The sequence below is a fragment of the Echinops telfairi genome, unplaced genomic scaffold (genome assembly GCF_000313985.2).
Source record: "Echinops telfairi isolate 266 unplaced genomic scaffold, ASM31398v2 ScPeMD7_31;HRSCAF=116, whole genome shotgun sequence".
Taxonomy (NCBI): Eukaryota; Metazoa; Chordata; class Mammalia; order Afrosoricida; family Tenrecidae; genus Echinops; species Echinops telfairi.
The window spans coordinates 56,947,819-56,968,450 of record NW_022103928.1 but is presented as its reverse complement, the minus strand read 5'-3'; the positions used below and the strand labels follow the sequence as shown (position 1 = coordinate 56,968,450).

Below are 20,632 nucleotides of genomic sequence, written 5' to 3'. Positions count from 1 at the left end.
ATGCATTATACTTCTGTATTAGTTACCTATTGCTACCCAAACAAAATATGCTACAGTGGGCATCTTTACAGACAAGAATTTATTTTCTCACAGTTTGATAGGCTAGAGTCCAAATCAAGGCATTGACTCGAGGGGAGGGTTCTTTGCACCAGGATGTTCCTGGGGGTTGCGTGGCCTTCCTTGACAGCTCTGCCTCCCCACAGTGTGTGGCCCTATGTCTACTATGCTTGTTATCACTCAGGAGTGATTATGTATGGGCCTACATATAGGAAATATCTACACTTGGCAAATGTACAGGGACCAAAGTTAATTAGTGGAAAGGAAAAGAGGGACAAAGGAAGAGAAAGTCTTGTCTAGGGAACCCAGAGTTTTGGTGAACGGTGATGGAAATTCAGAAACACACAGTGGTGTTGGTTGCACAGCATGATGAACATAATCGATGTCACTGACTTCTCTGTCGTAAAGATACTGAATTGACAATACTTTGCTATATACATATATATTTCCCACAAATTAAAAAAAACCAAAGTGGTTAAGTACAAGACTCAAAGTCAGGAATTGACTTGTGTCCCACCCTCCTGTCTCCCCACAGTGTGTCAACTGAACTGGGCCATGATTCCCAGGCGTTTGGCACTTAACGCCCATCTGTGGACAACTGGACATCCCCTCACAGAGGGGTCACAGGGAAGAGATGAGCCAGTCAGGGTGCAGTATAGCACCGATGAAACACACAGCTTTCCTCTAGCTCTTTGGTGCTTTCTTTTCCCCACTATCATGGCCTCAAATCTACCTTACAAATTGGATTAGACCAGAGCATGCACCCTGCTACAGATAAGAGCCCGCAACACAGGGGATCCAGGATAGATAAAGCCCTCAGGGCCAACAATGAGAGTAGAGATACCAGGAGGATTAGGGGAGGGTTGGGGGAGATAGGGGTAATCAATCACAAGGATCAATCTATAACCCCCTCCCAGGGGGACAAATAACAGAAAAATGGGCGAGGGGCAACAGAGGATGATGTAAGATATGAAAATAATACATAATTTATCAAGGGTTCATGAGGGAGGGAGGACAGGGGAGGGTGGGGGAAGAAATGAGCTGATATCAGGGGCTCAAGTGGGAAGAGAATGCTTTGAAAATGATGATGGCGGCACATGTGCAAATGTACTTGACACACTGGATGAATATACTGATTGTGATAAGAGTTGTAAGAACCCCCCAGTAAAAGTAAGTCGGGGAAAAGACCCCAGATGTTATAGCTTTTGACAGCCGGGCACCATCAGCTTTCTTCACCACATTTGCTTATCACCTGCTTTGTCTGCAATGCTCCTGCCAGGGAGGTAGGCATTATACAGTGCCACAATCCTAGAACAAACCGTTCTTGTACAGAGGTAAGATTTAAGTAGAGGCCCCCAATCCATATATATATGTTTATTTATACATACATGCCCATTTATTTATTGGTTTTTTGTTTTTGTTTTTTCTTCTTACCCCACTATCATGCTTGCCTGTTGTTCACCTCTTGATCAAACATACCCAGGAAAGCTACCCAGCTCCTCGCGGTCCATTTCTGAACTCTTACTTTCCCCTGTACCCGTCATTGTTGGCTCCCCCTCCCCCTAATTTACCCTTCCCATGCCCCCCAAGAACCATTCATCTGGCCGCTGTCTCAGTAGGACTGCCCATCCTGCTTTTTTTGTATAGATCAACACCAACCCACCAAAACAACAAGATATAATAACAATAATTAAAAAATTAAAAAATAAAATAGAAGAACAAAACAAACAAAAACCAAGACAAAACCCAAACAAACAGACAGACAACAACCACAAAGAACCCACCAACATGCTGATAGCCACCAGACTAACAGGGATCATGACAGAGTCACATTTGTGTGGAAAAGGTGGGTATCCCATAGGTCCACGTTGCTATTTCCGCTGTCTGGGATGGAGTCTCTCGTGCTCCCCCCACCCTCCCATTTATGACTTCTACTTTCAGTGTGGTCCCCTGTGAGTAATCCCGAGCCAGTTCTGGTGGGTGGCAAGGGCTGCCCCCGCCCCCTCCTCTGGAGTCAGAAGTACATACTCAAGGTTCCATCACTGGCCTGCTGCACTCTCCTGCTCTTCTGCCCCCATGAGGCTGGTTGGTGGCTCTCCCAACTGTATTCCTCAAGGCTCTCCTCTGCAACATGGTCATCTAAGGGGAAGCCGCGGGGCGGCCCAACAGTCATCTCTGGGAAGGAGCTGCTCCCCTAGGGAACATTGCCCCCCAGATTGAGGTGCACTCCCTACTCTCCCTTTCAGGGGACTGCAGGTGGCTGCTCCTACATCAGCGCCCTCTTGGGCGGAAGTCCTCCTGTAACACGTTTTAGTTTACAGTAGATGAAAGGAGAAAGAAGGGAGAAGAGAAAGAAAGTGCAAGTGTAAGACAGCTACAGAATGCAGCGACCCTGCGGGGAGGGTAGCTGCAGTAAAGTGCTTCCTGTCAGTCCAACTATGCACAACAGAGCAAACCACAGGCTGGGCGCCGAGGCCGGCACCATCCTCACAATTAGTGTTAAGTCCGAGCCCATTATTGCAGCCGCTATGTTCATCCATCTTCTGGACGGTCTTCCTGTGTTCCACTGACCTTCCACTTTACCAAGCATGATGCATTTTCCAGCAACTGGTGTCTCCTGATAACATGTCCAACATCTCACCACCCTAGCCTCTAAGGAGTATTCTGGCTGTACTTCTTCCAAAACAGGGTTGCTTGTCCTTTTGGCAGTCCATGGTATTGTCATCATTCTTTACCAGCACCATAATTCAAAGGCATCAGTTCTTATTCAACATCCAGCTTTGACATGCATTGAGGTGATTGAAAATGCTGCTTTCCAACAGGTGCACCTTAGTCCTCAAAGTGACGTTCTTGCTCTTCGATCCGTTAAAGAAGTCTAGTGCAGCCGATTCACCCAGAGCAGTGTGTCATTTCACCTCATGACTGCAGTTTCCCTGAGCAGTGATTGTGGATCCAAGAGAGATGAAATCCTTGAGAACTTCAATCTCTTCTCCATTGACCATGATGTCCAGTGGGGAGGATCTCGTCTTCTTTCCATTGAGGTGCAATCCATACTGAAAGCTGCGATCTTTGATCTTCATCAGCAAGGGCTTCAAGTCTCCTTCCCTTTCAGCCAGCTAGACTGGGTCATCTGCAGATCGCAGGCGGTTAAGAAGACTTCCTCCGATGCTAATACAGCACCCTTCTTCATAGACTCCAACTTCACATCCAGACTGAATAACTATGATGAGAGTTTATAGCCATGACATACAGCTTTCCTGGTTTTAAATAATGCAACCTTCCCTTGTCTGTTCCCATACCTGCTTCTTAATGCATGTGCAAGTCCCAAATGAGCACAATTAAGTCTGCTGGAATTCTCATTCTTCTCAAAGCTATCCATACAGTTTGTTGTGATCCATGTAGTCTAATACCTTAGCACAGTCAATGAAGCACAAGTAAACATCTTTCTGGTGTTCTCTGCTTTCAGCTAAGATTTATCGGACATCAGCAGTGATACCTCTTCTTCCACATCCTCTCCTGAATGACGTCTGAACCTCTGGCAGCTCCTTGTCAATATGCTGCTGTAACTATTATTGAATGATCTTCAGCAAAATGTTGCTTGTATATGACATCGATATTGTACTGTAATTTCAGCATCATATCAGGACACCTGCATTTCAGATATGTATATATATACACATTTACATATCTGATATGCATACACATTTTCCATAACAGTAGCAAAATTACAGTGATGAAGTAGCAACAAGAATAACTTTATGAAAAAAAAAAAAACAAGAATAACTTTATGGTTGGGGGTCACCACCACATGGAGAACTGTATGGAAGGGTCACGGCATTAGGAAGGTTGAGAACCATTGCTCTATGACATTATGGTCAAATCCCTTTTGAGAAGGCAGCTCTTCCTCAGTCGTATTTTGAGTGTCTTTTCACCTGAGGGGCTCATCTTCTGACATGATCTCTGACGATGCCCTGCTTCCATCCATAAAGTTGTCAAGAACCTGGCAGTGTTTAGATGTGTCTGTAAGGTTTTCAGTGGCACCTTCCTCTGAAGTGGGGAGCCAACTCCTGCTTTGTAGTTGGTTCTTAGTCTGGAAGGCCTGTGGGAGCCTGGTCACTTTGGGTGACCCTGCTGGCATTTAAATACCAATGACATCTTGCAGAATGATAGCAACACACAAGCCAACAAAATACCAAAAAAGTGACCGACAAGAAGTGGATAGTTTGGGTAGAGTCCCTTTTGATCAAGCTGGGCATTGCCTTTGGTCATGTGGGTTTGCCTCTATTGTACGAGAGACAAGAGCCGAACCACCAGGAGTGGCCAAACTAAAACCCCAACAGGGATTTTGGTTTGGCTCAATTGCACTGCATAATGACCTGGTGCAGGTTCAAGGTCCTGTCACGGGAATTTCTTAGGAAAAGGAAATCACAAATTATGTTGAACATGTAATGCATGACACATTAGTCCTAAACGGGGCAAAACTGGATGCTTTGGCCAAGGCTTCTGCGAAACCACAATGTTTCATGGGGGTGGGGATGTGTAGTAAGTGATTGAGTCAAAGGCTGACGTTTTGTCATAAGGGTCAAAGGTCTGAAAGAGTTTGGGGCAAAACTTCACTAAACTTGACAGTGAAGCAATTTGAGAGTCTTTCAGATTATGAAAGAAGTGTTAGCCCTGCCACAAAGCTTGTTGTGTGTCATTTAGAAAGTCTTCATATCCCAAAGCCTCTTCAGCACATCTGGGGCCTGAACATGCTGAAAACGTGCATGTGCACCACACACATGCATGGATAATTTCCCCAGTGGATCACATTCTGCCTGGAAACTAGAGAAAACAATCAACTAAGCCTTAATTGTTCCCTGGACCAGGCAGACAATTCAGATAACAATGCTTTGTGCTCACAGCCCACATTTTTTTCAGACCTAAAGACAAATTTGTCATTCGAGTTTTGTTCTGGGAGCAAGAAGCAAATGTCTGCAAACGTAACGCTTGTTAGCAAACAGAACTTGGATAACTTTTCTGAGGTATTCCCCCCACCCCACCAAGATTTGTGGTGCAGTGTCCAAATTTGTTTGCTGAAAGCAGTCTGAATTCTGTCCATGCATGCCAAAGGAAGAAGTCAGTCCACCTAGAAGTACCTTTCACATTGAAAACCCAAACGACCGAGGTCCAAGAATTGTAAGCTGATGTTGCAAATTCCAATTTCAGACTCTAAATTTTATTGTGTATTCTTATGGTCCATACCTCATCAAAGTCACCTCAATAGTAGCAACTGTGCAGACCAAGTCTTGTTGGTACAAACCTCAATGGAGGCAAATTTCCTTTGGCCCAACCCAAGGAGCCAAAACAGTGGGTTCTAGGCTAAGAAATGTCATGTGCTAGTTTCCTAGGACTGCTATAACAGAGTACCACAAGTTAGGTAGATTTATAAGAATAAAAATTTATTGTCTGACCATTCTAGAAGAAGGTCAAATTCAGAATCTTGGTAGGGCCATGTTCATTCTGTCTTCTAAAGGAAAATTTTACACGTGTGTTGGGGTTAGGGGGTGTCAAGTCAGTTCCAACTCATAGTGACTCTATTTACAACAGACGGAAACCCTGCCCATCCTGCACCGTCCTCACCATGGCGGTCCTGTGTGAGCCCAGCGTTGTAGCCACTGTGCCAATACATCTTGTCGAGGGCCCTCATTTTTATTTTGCTGACCCTCTGCTTTTCCAAGCATGATGTCCTTCTCCAGGGACTGGGCTCTCCTGACAACACGTCCAAAATATGTGACACAGCGTCCTTCCATTCTTGCCTCCAAGGGACATTCTGGCTGTACTTCTTCCAAGACCGATTCATTTAGTCTTTTTGGCAATCCATTGGATGTTCAATCATCTTCGCCAGCTTGAGTCTAATGGGTCAATCCTTAAAGCAACCTCCATGCGTTTAAACACTTTCAAGAGGCCTTGTGCAGCAGATGCACCCAATGTAATGCATTGTTTGAGCTCTTGACTGTTACTTCCATGAGGACTGATTGTGTATATTTGTCTCTCTCAGATTCTAGCAGCCCAGGCTTTTCTCAGTTAATAGATGCATCTTCACATGACCAGCTTCCCTCATTCTCTCTCTCTCTCTCTCTCTCTCTCTCTGTGTGTGTCTTTTCTCTCTTACAGGCCACTCCTCAGACTAAATTAGGGCCCACACTTCTCTGGCACGATGGCATGCTAATTATATCTGCCTGGTTCCAAAGGAGTTCATATTCGAAGGTCCCAATATTTAAGACTTTGTCATATCTTTTATGGAGGCAGAATTGAAATGATTACAGCACAGAAAGGTGTTTGCTTATAAGATAGGAATCATTATAGAGAAAACCTAATTTTAACATGTGAAAATTTCACCTGAACAAACATGCACGCATTCAATTGAGAAAAGGGCCTTTAGTTAAGCAAGTTCAGAGTTTAAGCACAATTTCAGGACTGGGTTTCCTTTGTTAAGTTCAGGCACAAACATATTTTCAAGTATTTTTGGATATAGCAGAAAAAGCTCAGGACAAATGATTCTTCTCCGTAAACCAACTCAGGTCTATTTTACTACTAGCATATACCTTGGTGTAGTGGTTGTGAGTTGGGTTGCGAACTGCAAGGTCAATAGTTTGAAACCACCAGTCGCTCCAAGGGAGAAAGAAGGGGCTTTCTGGTCCAGTAAAGAATTACAGACTTGGACATCTAAAGGGGGCAGTTCCACCCTACCCTGTAGGGTCGCTCTAAGTCGGCATGGCCTCCATGGCAGTGAGTTTGGTTTGGGGTATATCCAAGGCCAGAGCCAGGCATGAAGAAAGCAATTATGAACAATATCCACAAGACCTTTGAGTGAAACCTAACAATATGAAGATCTATTGAGAGAAATTTAGAATAGTGACTCGCATTCAGGTCAATCAAAAGGATCCAGGTGAACACCAGAAAGAGAAGAACGAGCAAGTGAAGCATAGTATCAGAGACCTATGGGATGATAACAGTGATAGTAAGGTTTATTGTGCCAACCTGACCAATGAACACATGTGGGATTAATTGAAGGGCAGAGAGATGCATGGCTCGGTGAGCCTCGCCTGTCTTATCTCTTGCTCTCTGATGGTCGGACTAGTGTGTGGCTGCCTTAGCTAGTTCTCTGCCTTAGCTGGCAAGGCTCACTTCCTGTGAGACATTCCTGAGGAGAAGCGGCATGGACCTACCCCGATGCAGCCCTGGGTGCTGGAGAAGCCACGTGGAGACCCCGGCCAGCGCTGAGATGCTTACACGCTCACTGATTTAGTTTCCCCCCTGCATTTGGTGTCATTGCGTGTGTTTTATGAGTTTGAGGAAGACTTTGTAGATCAATGTCGGACATATGGGCTAATGTCGGACTTATGGGCTTGGAGTGGACTGGGTTGGGATGCTTAATGCACAATTACCCTTCATACAAAACTCTCTCTTATAAAATATGAGTGTTTATGAACTTTGTTTCTCTAGTCTACCCAGACTAACACAATAACCAGTCCCGGAACTTCCAGAAAGACCCACCTCACATAGTCCAAAAAATGCAGGAAGATAAATGCCGCATGACCGCACAAACTTATTTACATTATGGTCAAGATGCTAAAAATACCAAAGATAAAGAAAAAAAAAAAAAACTCCTAAAAGGAGTCTAACCAGGGAAGGGGGAGGGGGAGACAATCAATTCATTCAGTGGAGTCACATGAGTGACTGTGGACTTTTGTTGAAAAATGATCAATGGGTGATAAGAGACGATGGAAAGTCATGTGTAAAGTGCTTACAGAAGTACGTAAATACCTTTGTCAAAAAGTGGGGTTGGTGGCGGGTGGGGGGGATTGCTGTTCCTTTCCATAAAGTATAATTGCAACTCATGGTAACCTCAGTTGCGGCAGAGTAGAACTGTGCTCCATACAGTTTTCAAGGCCGTGAACTTTAGGAAGCAGATAATCAGGCTGTCTGGAAAGGCGCCTGGGGGCGGGTTCTATATGAGAGTCTAAAATCTGAGGCCTTGGGTGTGTGAGCCGGACAGCTTGAACAGAGTCCTTAGCTCCATCGAAAGTCTTAACAGGAGTATAGAACCCATGCTATCTGCTCCAGCAGAAATGCTCCCGTTTTAGGGCCGTCAGTGTTGTAACACTTACAAGATCGTGTTAAGGACTCGCGCTAGAGTTGAGTAGACGGATGTGTTCTGCTAAGGGAAAAGATAGCAATTATGTAATAACGCGAGAGTAGCCAGTCGTTCCACGGCGAGAGTGAGAACTTCTTAGGGGGAAAAAAGAATTTGGATGGCTATAGAAGGTTGTAGAAGGGAACATAGAAAAATTGAGGTTTATCCACATGATAATTAAACAAAATGTCATGCTAAAAAAGGAAGACTAGAAATTAAAAGGAAAGTTTTAATTATTTTTTTGTCTTTCAAAACACGGAAGCAAACTAAAATGTAGATAAATAAGTTGAGATGACGAATTCTTACTTCCCCTGGTGAACCAAAGCTAGGAGTTATGGTACTTACAGTTATTGTCATGATACCTGGAAAATTTTAATGCTACATGAAAGTTGCTGCAAATTATTTGATGAGATCCAACATGTAACCAATCAGTAGCCAAGGAAGTGGCTCGTGTACAATGGTAACGCCTAGTCCATCGATGAACTTGAGCTCCCTCTAAAGATGTTCTATTTACATACCAACCGAGCAGTTCCTCTAAGGCGACCCTACTCCGTATTAGCCTGCTCTAAAAGATGACTGAACAGGGGCACGGAATCTAGGCATGGCGAAAGCAGTGGATGGTGCCTGGCCCTTAAAGGAGGATGGTGTCTTATACACTCCCAGGAAGAACAAGTTGCTCTCCACAAAGCTAACTCTTATCTAGGAGTCCCTGCAGGAAAAATGCACACCACCCTTTAATGAAAATCCCTGGTCAAAGGGAGGGAATGCCTGGGAATCTAAAATCGGAAGTACTCCAGTTTGCAGAAGGCTGTGGTGACAGTGAACACCTAGATCCATTCACAAAGCCCCCACAGGGATTACGCCTCCACTGAAGTCCCTTAGTCCTTTGACCAAAGGTGCTCTGACTGAACGCATTGCAGATTGGACGGCTACAAACCTAGTTAGGTTAAAATGTAACATCTTCTCCTCTGTTTCCCCTTTTGACGAATTTTTAACTTGTTAATTATTTTCTGCTTTTTTTAGATTGAGGTTTTCCTGTGTTACATTTTGTTGTTGCCATTGGGATCTTTTTGTATGCTATTCTCAATATGAAATTCAGGATAAGTAAATCTATAGAGACAGTCACTAGATTAATAGTTTCTTGGGGTTATAAGAATTGAGGGAAAATGAAGAGCTAATAATAAGGAGTATAAAAAAATGGGAAATAAAAGTCTACAATTGATCGTGGTAACGAATGCACAACTCATTCTAATCTATTTAAATCATTGAATTGTACAGTAGGCAAATCACATGCCCACTGCTTTGTTTTTAAGATCTGAGATGATTGGTATGGATAGAGACATCTTGAAGCAGAGCCTTAACTTCACCTGAAGTTTTGATAGGAGTCTAGAATTCATGTTGAACTTAAAGCTTCTTTTTCTTTTGTTTTGTTTTGTTCCTGAAAGCTTCTTTTTCTAACCTCGGGTGTAACCCTCTAGTTGCCCTTCACGATCTACCCTAAAGGAAATATGTGTCTCTGTTAGGCAAGATCCCGGCATCCTATTCCCAAAGAATTCTCCCTCCGTGATCAAACAGATGTAGGATGGAATAGTCTGGATGGGTGAGGATTGGGCTTGTCCTGGGATACAAGTCTTTCTATGTGAAAACCAGAAAAGTCCTGGGCAAACCAGCATGAGCTGGTTGCCATACCTGTGATTAGATTTCCAGGTGGCCAGTTCCAGCAGGCAGGACCCCCTCGCTTCCAGCAGTCAGACAGCCTTGAGAGTGGTAGAATAACGAGTGGCTGCAGCTGCACACAGGCATTGCCTTTGGGGGTCTGGCTAGCTGTTGGCTCAATGTTTATAAAACTTCCATCAAAAACATAAGGACACAGAAAAGACATAAAGGGGTGGGGGTACACTTGCCCACCCTCCTCCCATTAAAGTCTTAGTCAAAGCTGTGGCTTGGATTTTACTTGAACTACAGCTGTACGAAGAGAAATCAATGAGAGAAAGTTATTCATAAGGAGCCTGATGAGATATCAGCTTTGTTATCTACCTCAAATCAGTCTGGGCAATCATGCTGAATGGCTCCCGGGCACGTGTGAGGCGCAGCATTTGCCGTTTCTTTCAGCCCCAGAGGAATATTAAAAGCCAGTACAGCCCCTGTGAGCTGCTTAATTCAGAAGAGCAGAGTGATCACTGGCAAGGTAGTTAGTCGTGTTGGAACCTCCGACTACAGGAAACAGCTTCATGGTGGCCTGTTCCTCAGTGTTGTCATTAAGGATTGAGTTATTTCCCTGTAATGACCCTTTCTCTTATAACCAATGCTCTTACATAGCTATCCTTGGGCTGGAACATTCTGTGCTTGGTTAACAGTCTTGCCTCTCTGCAGGGCGCATTAACAGAGCGACACTTACAAATTTCTTATCAGAATAAAGACCCTTGGTGGTGCAGATCAGAGTTCAACTGCTAACCAAACCCACTAGTGGTCTGTAGGGGAAAGATGTAGCAGTCTGCCTCTGCCTCAATTATAACCTTGATGGAATTATAACTCTTATGGAAGAGTTCTGCTCATCCTATAGGGTTGCTATGAGTGAGATCTGACTCGATGACCATTTTCCTTGGCTTTGTTGTTTACCTCTAGGGATGGGAGATGATTCTACTGTCTCTCTAGTTAGAATGGAAACGTTGCACTCACTAAGGCTCCCCAGGCAAGAGAAGCCTGCCTCCGGGTACATGTTTTCCTCCTGAGACCCAAGGGTGTTGGCATCACCCAGGTCGTAGCTCATGACTTCACCACTGTCCTGTCCTGTGGATCTCCTCCCATGACCAGACCGTAAAAACCCTTAATAATGGCTAGTACCAATTTTCATCATAGAATAACTTAGAATAAAAATCGTTCTACTCTGCTTAAATATCATATTTCTTAGGTTATATAAATACTATTAACCAAAGGCGGCATCAAGATTGGAAGAAGACTAATGAGCTACCTGTGATCTGCAGAGGAATGACCTTTCTTGCTGAACATGAAGAGAACTTGAGGTACTTAGTAATGATGACCCAAACCAGCAGCCGTCGGTGTGAAGTATAACTCAATGAAAGACAAAAACCTTCACACTGGCCCAATAAGCAGAGAAAAGATCGAAGTTGCTAAGTATTTCATTTCACTTGGATTCACAATCAATGCCCATAGAAACAGCAGTCAAGAAATCCAAAAAACTATTGCACTGGGCAAATCTGCTGCAAAACCTCAAAAAATGTTTTAAAATTTCAATTTTTAAATTGTTAAGGGGCAAAATATCATGTTGAGGATGATAGAACTGACACACAGAATGGAGTTCTGCCTTTAACCCCTGCAAACGTAACTGAGAAATGTCCCCTTAGGTCCTTCGAAGGTGTCCACCTTTACCCTTCCAAGGGGACTGCCATCATTACACCACAGTGCCCACTCTTGCTTCTAAGGAGTCTGACACCAATGGGGTCTCCCCCAAGGATGTTTAGTGCACATGTCATCTGAAGTAGCCCCCTTTAGATCACGTTATTCTGTTTCACTATAATCATAAAGCAAAACCCAGTGAAAGAGGTCAAACTCACTGCCATTGAACTGCTGCTGACCCTTGCGACCCCGTCAGGCAGAGACGTGCCCCACGGTGGTTCTGAGGTTGTCCCCCTAAACCCGCCTTTATCGAGAGTTGTTCATTTAAACGCTTCCGCGGTGCTGTCAGGCCATCACGTCAATTCTGACCCACAGCGACCCGTGGCACAACAGAAGGACACACTGCCTGGTCCCGCGCCACCCTCACGAGTGCTGTTACCCTTGAGTCCATTGCTACAGCCATGTTATCAGTTCATCTCGTTGCTAATTAATATGCAAATATATGAGTGGGGTGTGTGTATGCGTAAAGTTATACAGCCCTCAAGATCAGATAATCTAACCACTTCCACAGGAGAGACGTGAGCTTCAGAGATGGCTGATATGTGATACACCCAAATCCACGGTACCGATTGCCAACTTGACTTGACGTTCAAGTCCAAGGCACTTCAAGTGCTGCATTTGCCCTAAGACACCACCCGCTCCTCCATGAAGAGGCTATTAAGTAGACAGAAGGACTCCGATTTGGGCTTAAACCTGCACAGTGGAATTACTTTTTCTGACAAGAGTCTGGATTTGCTTTATTAACTACACTTTGACACTCCGTTTACACCTCATTAATTTGAAATTAATGATAATATGCCATTGTTCCAAATTATCATTTTTATGCCAGGCAGGTTTAAGAAAAAATTATTTTTACCACTTGGTTTGCAATACCTGTTAGGTAGCTGGCGATAGGAGTTTGTCCCTCCCTCTCTGCCTGCGAATATGCCCATAGAGGAGGTTGGGAAGGAAATCAGGCAAGCATTAAACACCATGAGGACCCCTGAACTGGGCATGCTCAAATTCAGGCCCCACACCAGGTAGGCAGTACACCTGGGCGGCCCAAACTAGGCCCAGGTAGGCTTAGTTCAGCCAATGGGGTCAACCAATACCTTCAACCTTACCTCCCCAGCCAGAGGTTTGAAATACCCTGGCAGTGGGAAGGCCCTTCTCTTCCTACCCCCAACCTCCCCCCACTCCCCACCCCCACCCCCATGCATGCTCTCTCTCTGGCCCCAATTCCACACGTGTGGTGCGCTCACTGCTCCAGGAGGTTGCTCGTGTCCAGCTGTGAACTTCTGAGCGCCTACCACCTGGTTTGGCAGGCTTCCCTGAAATAGCATGTCCTCTTTTGAGACTGTAGAACCTGAAACTTCTCCCATCCTTCGTGAAAACTCACTCGGATTACAAAGAGGCTTCAACGTGAATTCTTTGTCGTGGGAAGCCAAGCACCAAGGTATCAACCACTCAAGAACCTCACATACCCTTTCCTAATGTAAAGAAAATAACTAATGTGCTAATTAGGTATGATCCTATTCTGTTTACTCAAAACAGAATCTCTCTTCTGTAAATGTTGTCGACCCAGCTATGCTGTTCCTAACTATACGTAGGAGGAAGTGATGGGATTCTAGCCTAAAGTTAAGATGGTGTATGTGTGTTTGATATTTTTGTTTGATTTATTCGTTAATGTTGATTTCATATTTTGCTATTTTGGTTTGGTTTTCCCTTCAGCACGTTCAAGGTAGCAAGATTCTATTACATATAACAAATAAATTCTTTTTTAAAGATCTTTTATTAGGGGCTCATACAACTCTTATCACAATCCATACATACATCAATTGTGTAAAGTACATTTGCACATTCATTGTCCTCATCATTCTCAAAACATTTCCTCTCCCTGGCATCAGGTCCTCATTTTCCCCTCCCTCCCCGCTACCCCCTCCCTCATGAGCCCTTGATAATTTATAAATTACTATTTTGTCATATCTTGCCCTGTCTGAAATCTCCCTTCACCCACTTTTCTGTTGTCCGTCCCCGAGGGAGGAGGTCACACGTAGATCCTTGTAATCGGTTCCCCACAAATAAATTCTATTAAAGAGTAGAACAGTTTTAAACACAATCTCAAACTAGGAACAATAAGAGACTGGATAAGCAAACAGGAATGCTCATGCAATGGGATGCAACTTGACTTAAACAGCAACAACATGGCAGCAAGCAGGGACACAGGGCTAGTTTGGCGCTGGTGCGTCTTGTGATCAGGTTCTCTTAACCAAAAATAGTCTCATGGCAAAGAGACAAAGAGACTGCTGCCAACAGAAGAACGTGCTCTGCTCCAGAATGTGAAAAACAAAGCAAAACGCCAAGGCCCCCAATCACGACAATCAGCAGCTGAAGAAAAGCCAACGTGTACCCGAAGCCCACCCACAAGGCGCCGGGACTATCAGTGAGCAGCAATGGTGAGAGGAGACAGTGTGTGAGCCAGGAGAAGCTAATCTCTCTAGGAATTAAAGCCTCATTAACTTGTTTTCAGCATTTCCCAGAAGGAGTCGACGGATGTTGAACTTTGACCATATGACTATTATTTCTTCATATCATTAAGGAAGTGGGGGGTCGTGGAGAAGAAGAAGAAGAACGCTAAATCAGCCCTTTGCCTTCCTTTAGTTCCACACCCAAAGGCAGGGTTCGGTTTGTACTGACGACATAATGCTGTCTGATATTCGGATCTTGTCACCTCATTGGCCACTTCCTTCCTTTTCAGTGGATCCAAGTCTCTTTTCCTACTCTTACAGGGTGGTGGGGCCTCTCAGGGTCAACCCAGCTGAAAGGAAATTGTCTACTGGGGCCGGAGTCTTCATGGAGGCTCTGGATCCTCTTCTAGGCTCGTGGGTTTATGTAAAATCAAACCCCTGCAGCTGTAGGATCATTGTTCTTGCTGTTAGGTGCCAAGGAGTTCGTTCCAACTCAAAGCATCCCCGTGTACAACAGGATGAAACACCGCCCGGCCCCTCGCCATCCTCACATTCGTGACGTTTGAGCCCGCTGTTGCAGCCACTGTGTTGATGCATCTTGCTGAGAGGCTTCCTCTTCGTCTCTTCCCCTGTGTTTTACCAAGCATGATGTCCTTCTCTAGTGACGGGTCTCCCCTGATGTGTCAGGCCGGGTTGGCTAGAGAAACAAACCCATTGACACTCATATATATGTAAGAAAGAGCTTTATATCAAGAAGTAATTATATATCAAGGAAACATCCCAGTCCAGTCCAACTCAAATCCACAAGTCGATATCAGTCCACAAGTCCCGCTTCATCAGACTCATGCAGTCCCATGCAATGATGCAGAATACAGGAAGATCACAGGCCAGGGGTGCAAAGTTGTGAGTATCCAATGGTGGTGGCTCTGACAGCCATCCAGGTCAGCCAGCAGGAAGGTGAAGGCAGAGAGGTAAGGGGAGGTTCCCAGGACTCTTCTTATGAGAGGGCCATGCCCACAAGGAGGTACCATCAGGCTGTGACCTGGATTGACAGGTTAAATATCACCCCTACACTTTTATATATCTTCAAGTCGGCATAAAATTATGTAACTACCACAGCTGACAACACGTCCAAATACATGAGATGAAGTTTGACCATCCTCACTTCTAAGGAGCATTCTGGCTGTACTGCTTGTAAGAGAGTTTGCTCTTTTGTCCATCCACGACACTTTGAATTTTATTTGCCAACGCCACAATTCAATCACATGCAATTGTGTGGGAGCTTACTCCTTTAAAAGGCAGCAAGAGAATTGCTCTCTCTTTAAATGCCCCTCCTTCATAATAAGCCGTGAAGGAGATTTAGATAAAATAATATAGATAATGTAAGGTAAGTATCACATCCCTTTGCTATATGATGTAACCTGATCCAGGAAGGGACTCTCCCATACCATATTTATAGACCTCACCTATAGTCAGGGTGAGAGATGACACCAGGGGCGGTCTTCTTGGGGGGCATTTGAGAATTCCGCATGTGTACCCACGGGGAAAAATGAACTCAGGACATGAGGACTGCCAGGAAAAGGTGAAAGAAACTGCGCTGCCCAGCGTTGGCATGAGACCTTGATACACTCCTCCCTTTTAAGAAACCCCTTTCGATTGAGAAGAACTTAGAAAGGGAAGCTGAGTTAAAGCTAGGGTTATCTAAGTCAGATATCTTTTCTGAAATACTTTGATAGCCATATATGTGCCAGTCATTTTATAAAGAAAGGCTGAATAATGAGGAAGCCATTGAGGGGAGGAGATGGATATTGTTGCTGCTGCTTCTTTGAACAATTCAGATCTAGGTTTATTTCTGGGAGGAGCCTGATGGTGGAGTGGGTTAAATATTGAACTGCCAACCTCAAGGTCAGTAGTTCGAAACCACCAGCAGCTTCCATGGGGAAAAATGAGACTTTCTAATCCTATAAATGTTTATAGACTAGGAAACCCACAGAAGCAATTCAATTCTGTCTTACAGGGTCCCTGTGACTTGGAATTTACGTAATGGCAAGGAGTTTGGTTTAAAGGTTTATTTTCAAAATATGGGAAGATTTTATCTTAAGAATAAGTAAAGAGGTGATTATATTTGTTATGCCTAGACTTGTTTAAGTAATTGCAAGGTAATAATGGCAAGATAAACATGAAAGATGTCAAGATATTGATGTGGCATTGGAGAATCAGAATGAACAATTACTCATTTGAATGTTAAAGTCCAAATCTTTTAACTTCAAGCTTTTACCTGTAACGAGAAGTTCCGGGAAGAAGATTTGATCACTGCTCTAACTCAAAAGCCATCTCTTGTAACTAGGGTCTGAGATCAGTTGTGGCAAGTTGTGCCTTAGAAGGTTCTGTCGTCAGACTGTCTGAGAGATCTTTTTCTTTTGTTTTCTTCTCTGAAAATGAACAGAAACCCACTGGTCTATATAACCTGTGTACTGTCATTTTCAACTTTAATTTGTATATTTAAGAATGGTTGCATGACATCTTTATGTTCTTTGTTACATGTTTCAAGCCCATACCATGATTCTCAGTTGTTTGGCAGTCACGTAATAATGTAGTCAGCCTCCATTTTAACATCTGATATGATCATCCTCCATTTTTTTTGTATAATGATCTGGTCTTTGGACCCTAACTATGTGGATAAGTGAGAAGTGGGTGTATACGATTGGTTAAAAATCATTGCAATAAACCATAATTTCATCTAATTAAAAGAACATCCTCTACATTGGGCCTCTATTAAAGTCTCACCTAAGTACTAGAATGGTTTGTTCTAATAATGTAATACTGTATGATACCCACCTTCTTGACATGACTGCTGAAATCAAAATGGGTGCATAAGAAAATGAGGTGAAGAAAGCTGATGGTGCCCGCCTATTAAAAAATAAAGCATCTGGGGTCTTAAAGGCTTATATTCAAATAATCGACCATTGAGCAGGGAAGCAACAAAGCCCACATGGAAGAAGCACACTAGTCTGTGTGGTCATGAGGTGGTGATGAGAATAGGTATCACAAGTTAAAAAACAAGCAATCAAATTGATGTGAAGGAGGGTGGACAAAGCATTGACACAAAACCGACCTGCAAAACAATTGGACAGTCCCTCAGATAGGGGCCAAAGGAGGGCAATGAGGAATTCAGGGTGCAATATAGCATGATGAAACATAAAACTATCCTCTGGTTCTTTAATATTTCCTCCCCTTATTATCAAGGCTTATATTTCACCTTATTAATACTGTTAGACCTATGCATGTTCATTTGTATAATTAAGATCATTCAGTGCAGGAATGCCAGGATGGATGACCTTTCAGAAACATCAATAGGAGTAATGATTCCATGAGGGTATGGGAAGTGGGGGAGGCGGGGAGCTGATAGCAATGATGACTGTATAACCCCACCCAAGAGGAGTGAATAATAGAATTGTAAGATAGGATATATATATACCAGTATATACATATAAATATAATAATAATAATAATAATATATAACAATAACAAGTGTTCCTGGGGGCAAGGGTCGGGGAGGGAAGAGATAAAGGGGAGGTGATATCAAAGAGTTCAAGAAGAAAGAAAATGTTTTAAAACAGATTGCAGTAGCAATTGTACAGTTATGCTTGATCTATTTGAATTATGGCATGTTGTGACATCTATAAGAGCTCCCAATAAAATGTTGAATAATAAAAAAGAGTCTCCTCTAATATGTTTTCATTTATTCCTATTGTTGTGCTAGATGAATTTCAAACCTGATCTCAACACTCACCTGAATAACTAGTACACCCACAACTATTGTAGCAATTTCATGCAACTGAGGATATCATAAGTAGTAGGAAATACTGTCATTTCAAATGTGATATTGGTGAGATGGAATCATTTATCAATAGTAAAGGAAACTGTTCCGTTGAGATCAAATGGCTGTTCTATTCATACTGACTCCGCATTAAAAGCTTTGATGGTAGACCAGTGCTGGAAGGATGTTAGGGGACAAATAGATCAGCGATGCATCACCTACGTGCCGGGTCGCAGCCTCGTGACTCCTGACACATATTTTTTACAAGGGAGGCATTCCCATGAAGCCTTGGGAAGCATCTTTGCATTCCAGGGGACTTGCAAAGAGAAAGGTGGACATCCAGAATGTTCTGAACGATGCTGCCCAAAGCCTCTTTAACTGTTGAAAAGTTAGGATGTTACAATGAGGGTTAAGGTGCACCTGACCCCAGCCATGGTATATTTAATCGCATCCTATTTAAGTGAAATTTGGACAGGAATATGGAAGACTGAAGAAGAGATGGTGCATTTGATTTATGGCGCTAGTGAATATTGAATATACCGTGGAATGCCAAAAGAAAAACAAATTTGTCTTTGAAGAAGTACAGCCAGAATGCTCTTTGGAAGCAAGGGCAACAAGACTCTGTCTCACTTACCTTGGCTATATTATTAGGAGAGACCAGTCCCTGGAGCAGGACATCAAGCTTGGTAAAGTAGAGGGCCAGTGAAAAAGAGGAAGACCTTCAACAAGACGTATTGACAGGGTGGCTGCAGCAACGGGCTCCAGTTCAGCAATTGTGAGGCTGGCACAGGACTGGCAGGAATTCGTGCTGCTCGCCATTGGGTTGCTATGAGTCAGAACCAACTGAACAGCAGCTAGCAATGACAACAACGTCGTCTCTCAACCACACCCACAGATTACTACTGTTTCTCCACAGCTGAAAAAGTCCACAGAGGTGATTTTGTCAAGGAATTTGATCGATTGAATCAAGCCAGCATATAGTGACCCAGACACTTACCATCACAAGTCTCCACATGGAGTTATTTGGCGATGTGTTGAAGAATAGTGTGAACACCATGGTGAACATGCTCCATCTTCCAAAGAGTAGTGTTTACTTGATACTAAGTAATCACATACATTTCAATGTTTTGTTTTGTTTTTTAAATGGAAGACTTTATCATCCCCAAACCATACAGAAGCCCAATATATATGACAAGCTCCAAGGAGCCGCGTTGGTATAGCAATTGGCTGATAGGGGTTTTCCTGTACCTCAGCGGTTCTCAACCTGTGGGTCGCGACCCCTTTCACAGGGGTCGCCCGATTCATAACAGGAGCAAAATGACAGTGAGGAAGTAGTAACAAAAATAACTTTATGGTTGGGGGGTTACTACCACATGAGGAACTGTCTGAAAGGGTCGTGGCATGAGGAAGGTTGAGAACCACTGCTCTACATGTATCATGGAATTAACGGTCTTCTCTCTGTTAAAGTGCTTTCCCAGGGAAATCTGAGAAGCCCATGGCACCAAGGTTGTGCCAACCGGACTCATCTTTCAGGTAAATTGAGTTGGCATTTGACGTGCTGGAGTCCAGCTCTTTAAATATAAAAACTTCTGGTTTTACAGTTGCTTTAGTTACAAGATAATTCATTAAATGAGCACTTCTCCTTGGGTTAATATAGCCCTTCTGTCATCTCCATTTTTAAATCACAGTAAATCGTAATAGATCTTCCCACACTTGAGATATGACTGAATGTTCCCAAATGACAGCCTGCCCCCCAAAATGCGCTTTCTGAACACGCTGGTTCTTTTCCTTCCCTTGATGATCTTCTGGTTGAAGAAGCTGCTTGGATTCAGTACTGAGAACAGAGCTCTGTGTCCATGATGCGTGGGTGGGCAGAGGACCCATCTTTGTAAAGCACCCCAATTAAGCCACACTGAACCTGAAAACTATACCTGGCATCATGGTTTACAGAACCAACATAGGCCACACCTTGCAATGAGTTGTCAAATGTATTTTGGATAGAAGGCTTTGGTTTCTCTGAGATCTTCCAGGCAGTCACACACAGCTTTCCTTGATCCTTGGCCAGGTAGTCTAACAGATCCACATTCTTTGGGGCTTCATGTTGAAGAGCACTTTCAAGAACTCAGACTTCATGGCATCTTTCAGAACATTCTGTAAACTTTCAATGTAACAGATGCCAGGTGGACACCCTTCTCTTTGCAAGTCCCCTGGGGTGCCAGCATGCTTCCCAAGGCTTCATGGGAATGCCTCCCTTGTAAAAAATATGTCTCAGAAGTCCTGAGGCTGCGACCCGGCAGGTAGGTGATACATTGCTGAGCTACTTGTCCACCAGCATCCTTCCAGCACTGGTCTACCATCCAGCTTTTAATGTGGAGTCTGTAGGAATAGAACAGTCATTTGATCTCAATGGAACAGTTTCCTTTACTTTTGAGAAATAATTCCATCTCATCAATATCACCATTTGAAATGACAGTATTTCCTGAATTGCTTTCCTCTGGGACACTTTCAATATTGCTCTTTCCAGATTGTCTGTCATTTCCCAAATGAGTTTACAATGGAATATAGCCTTCACCTTCTACGTTCAGAATGAATGAAAACTTGATATGGAGGATCTACTCTGCTCCTCACACACCATGTTCTTCAATGATAACTTGTCCCTGCGCATTATACTTTTCGGTCACTGTATTTCCAAATCCAACATGAAGAGTTTTT

The 20,632-nt window shown here is 43.6% G+C and overlaps 1 pseudogene; it reads right to left on the bottom strand.

The window, feature by feature from the left end:
- Positions 1 to 19,597: 19,597 nt before the first annotated feature.
- On the bottom strand, positions 19,598 to 20,277 carry LOC115869528 (annotated as a pseudogene).
- Between the last annotated feature and the right edge of the window lie 355 nt (positions 20,278 to 20,632).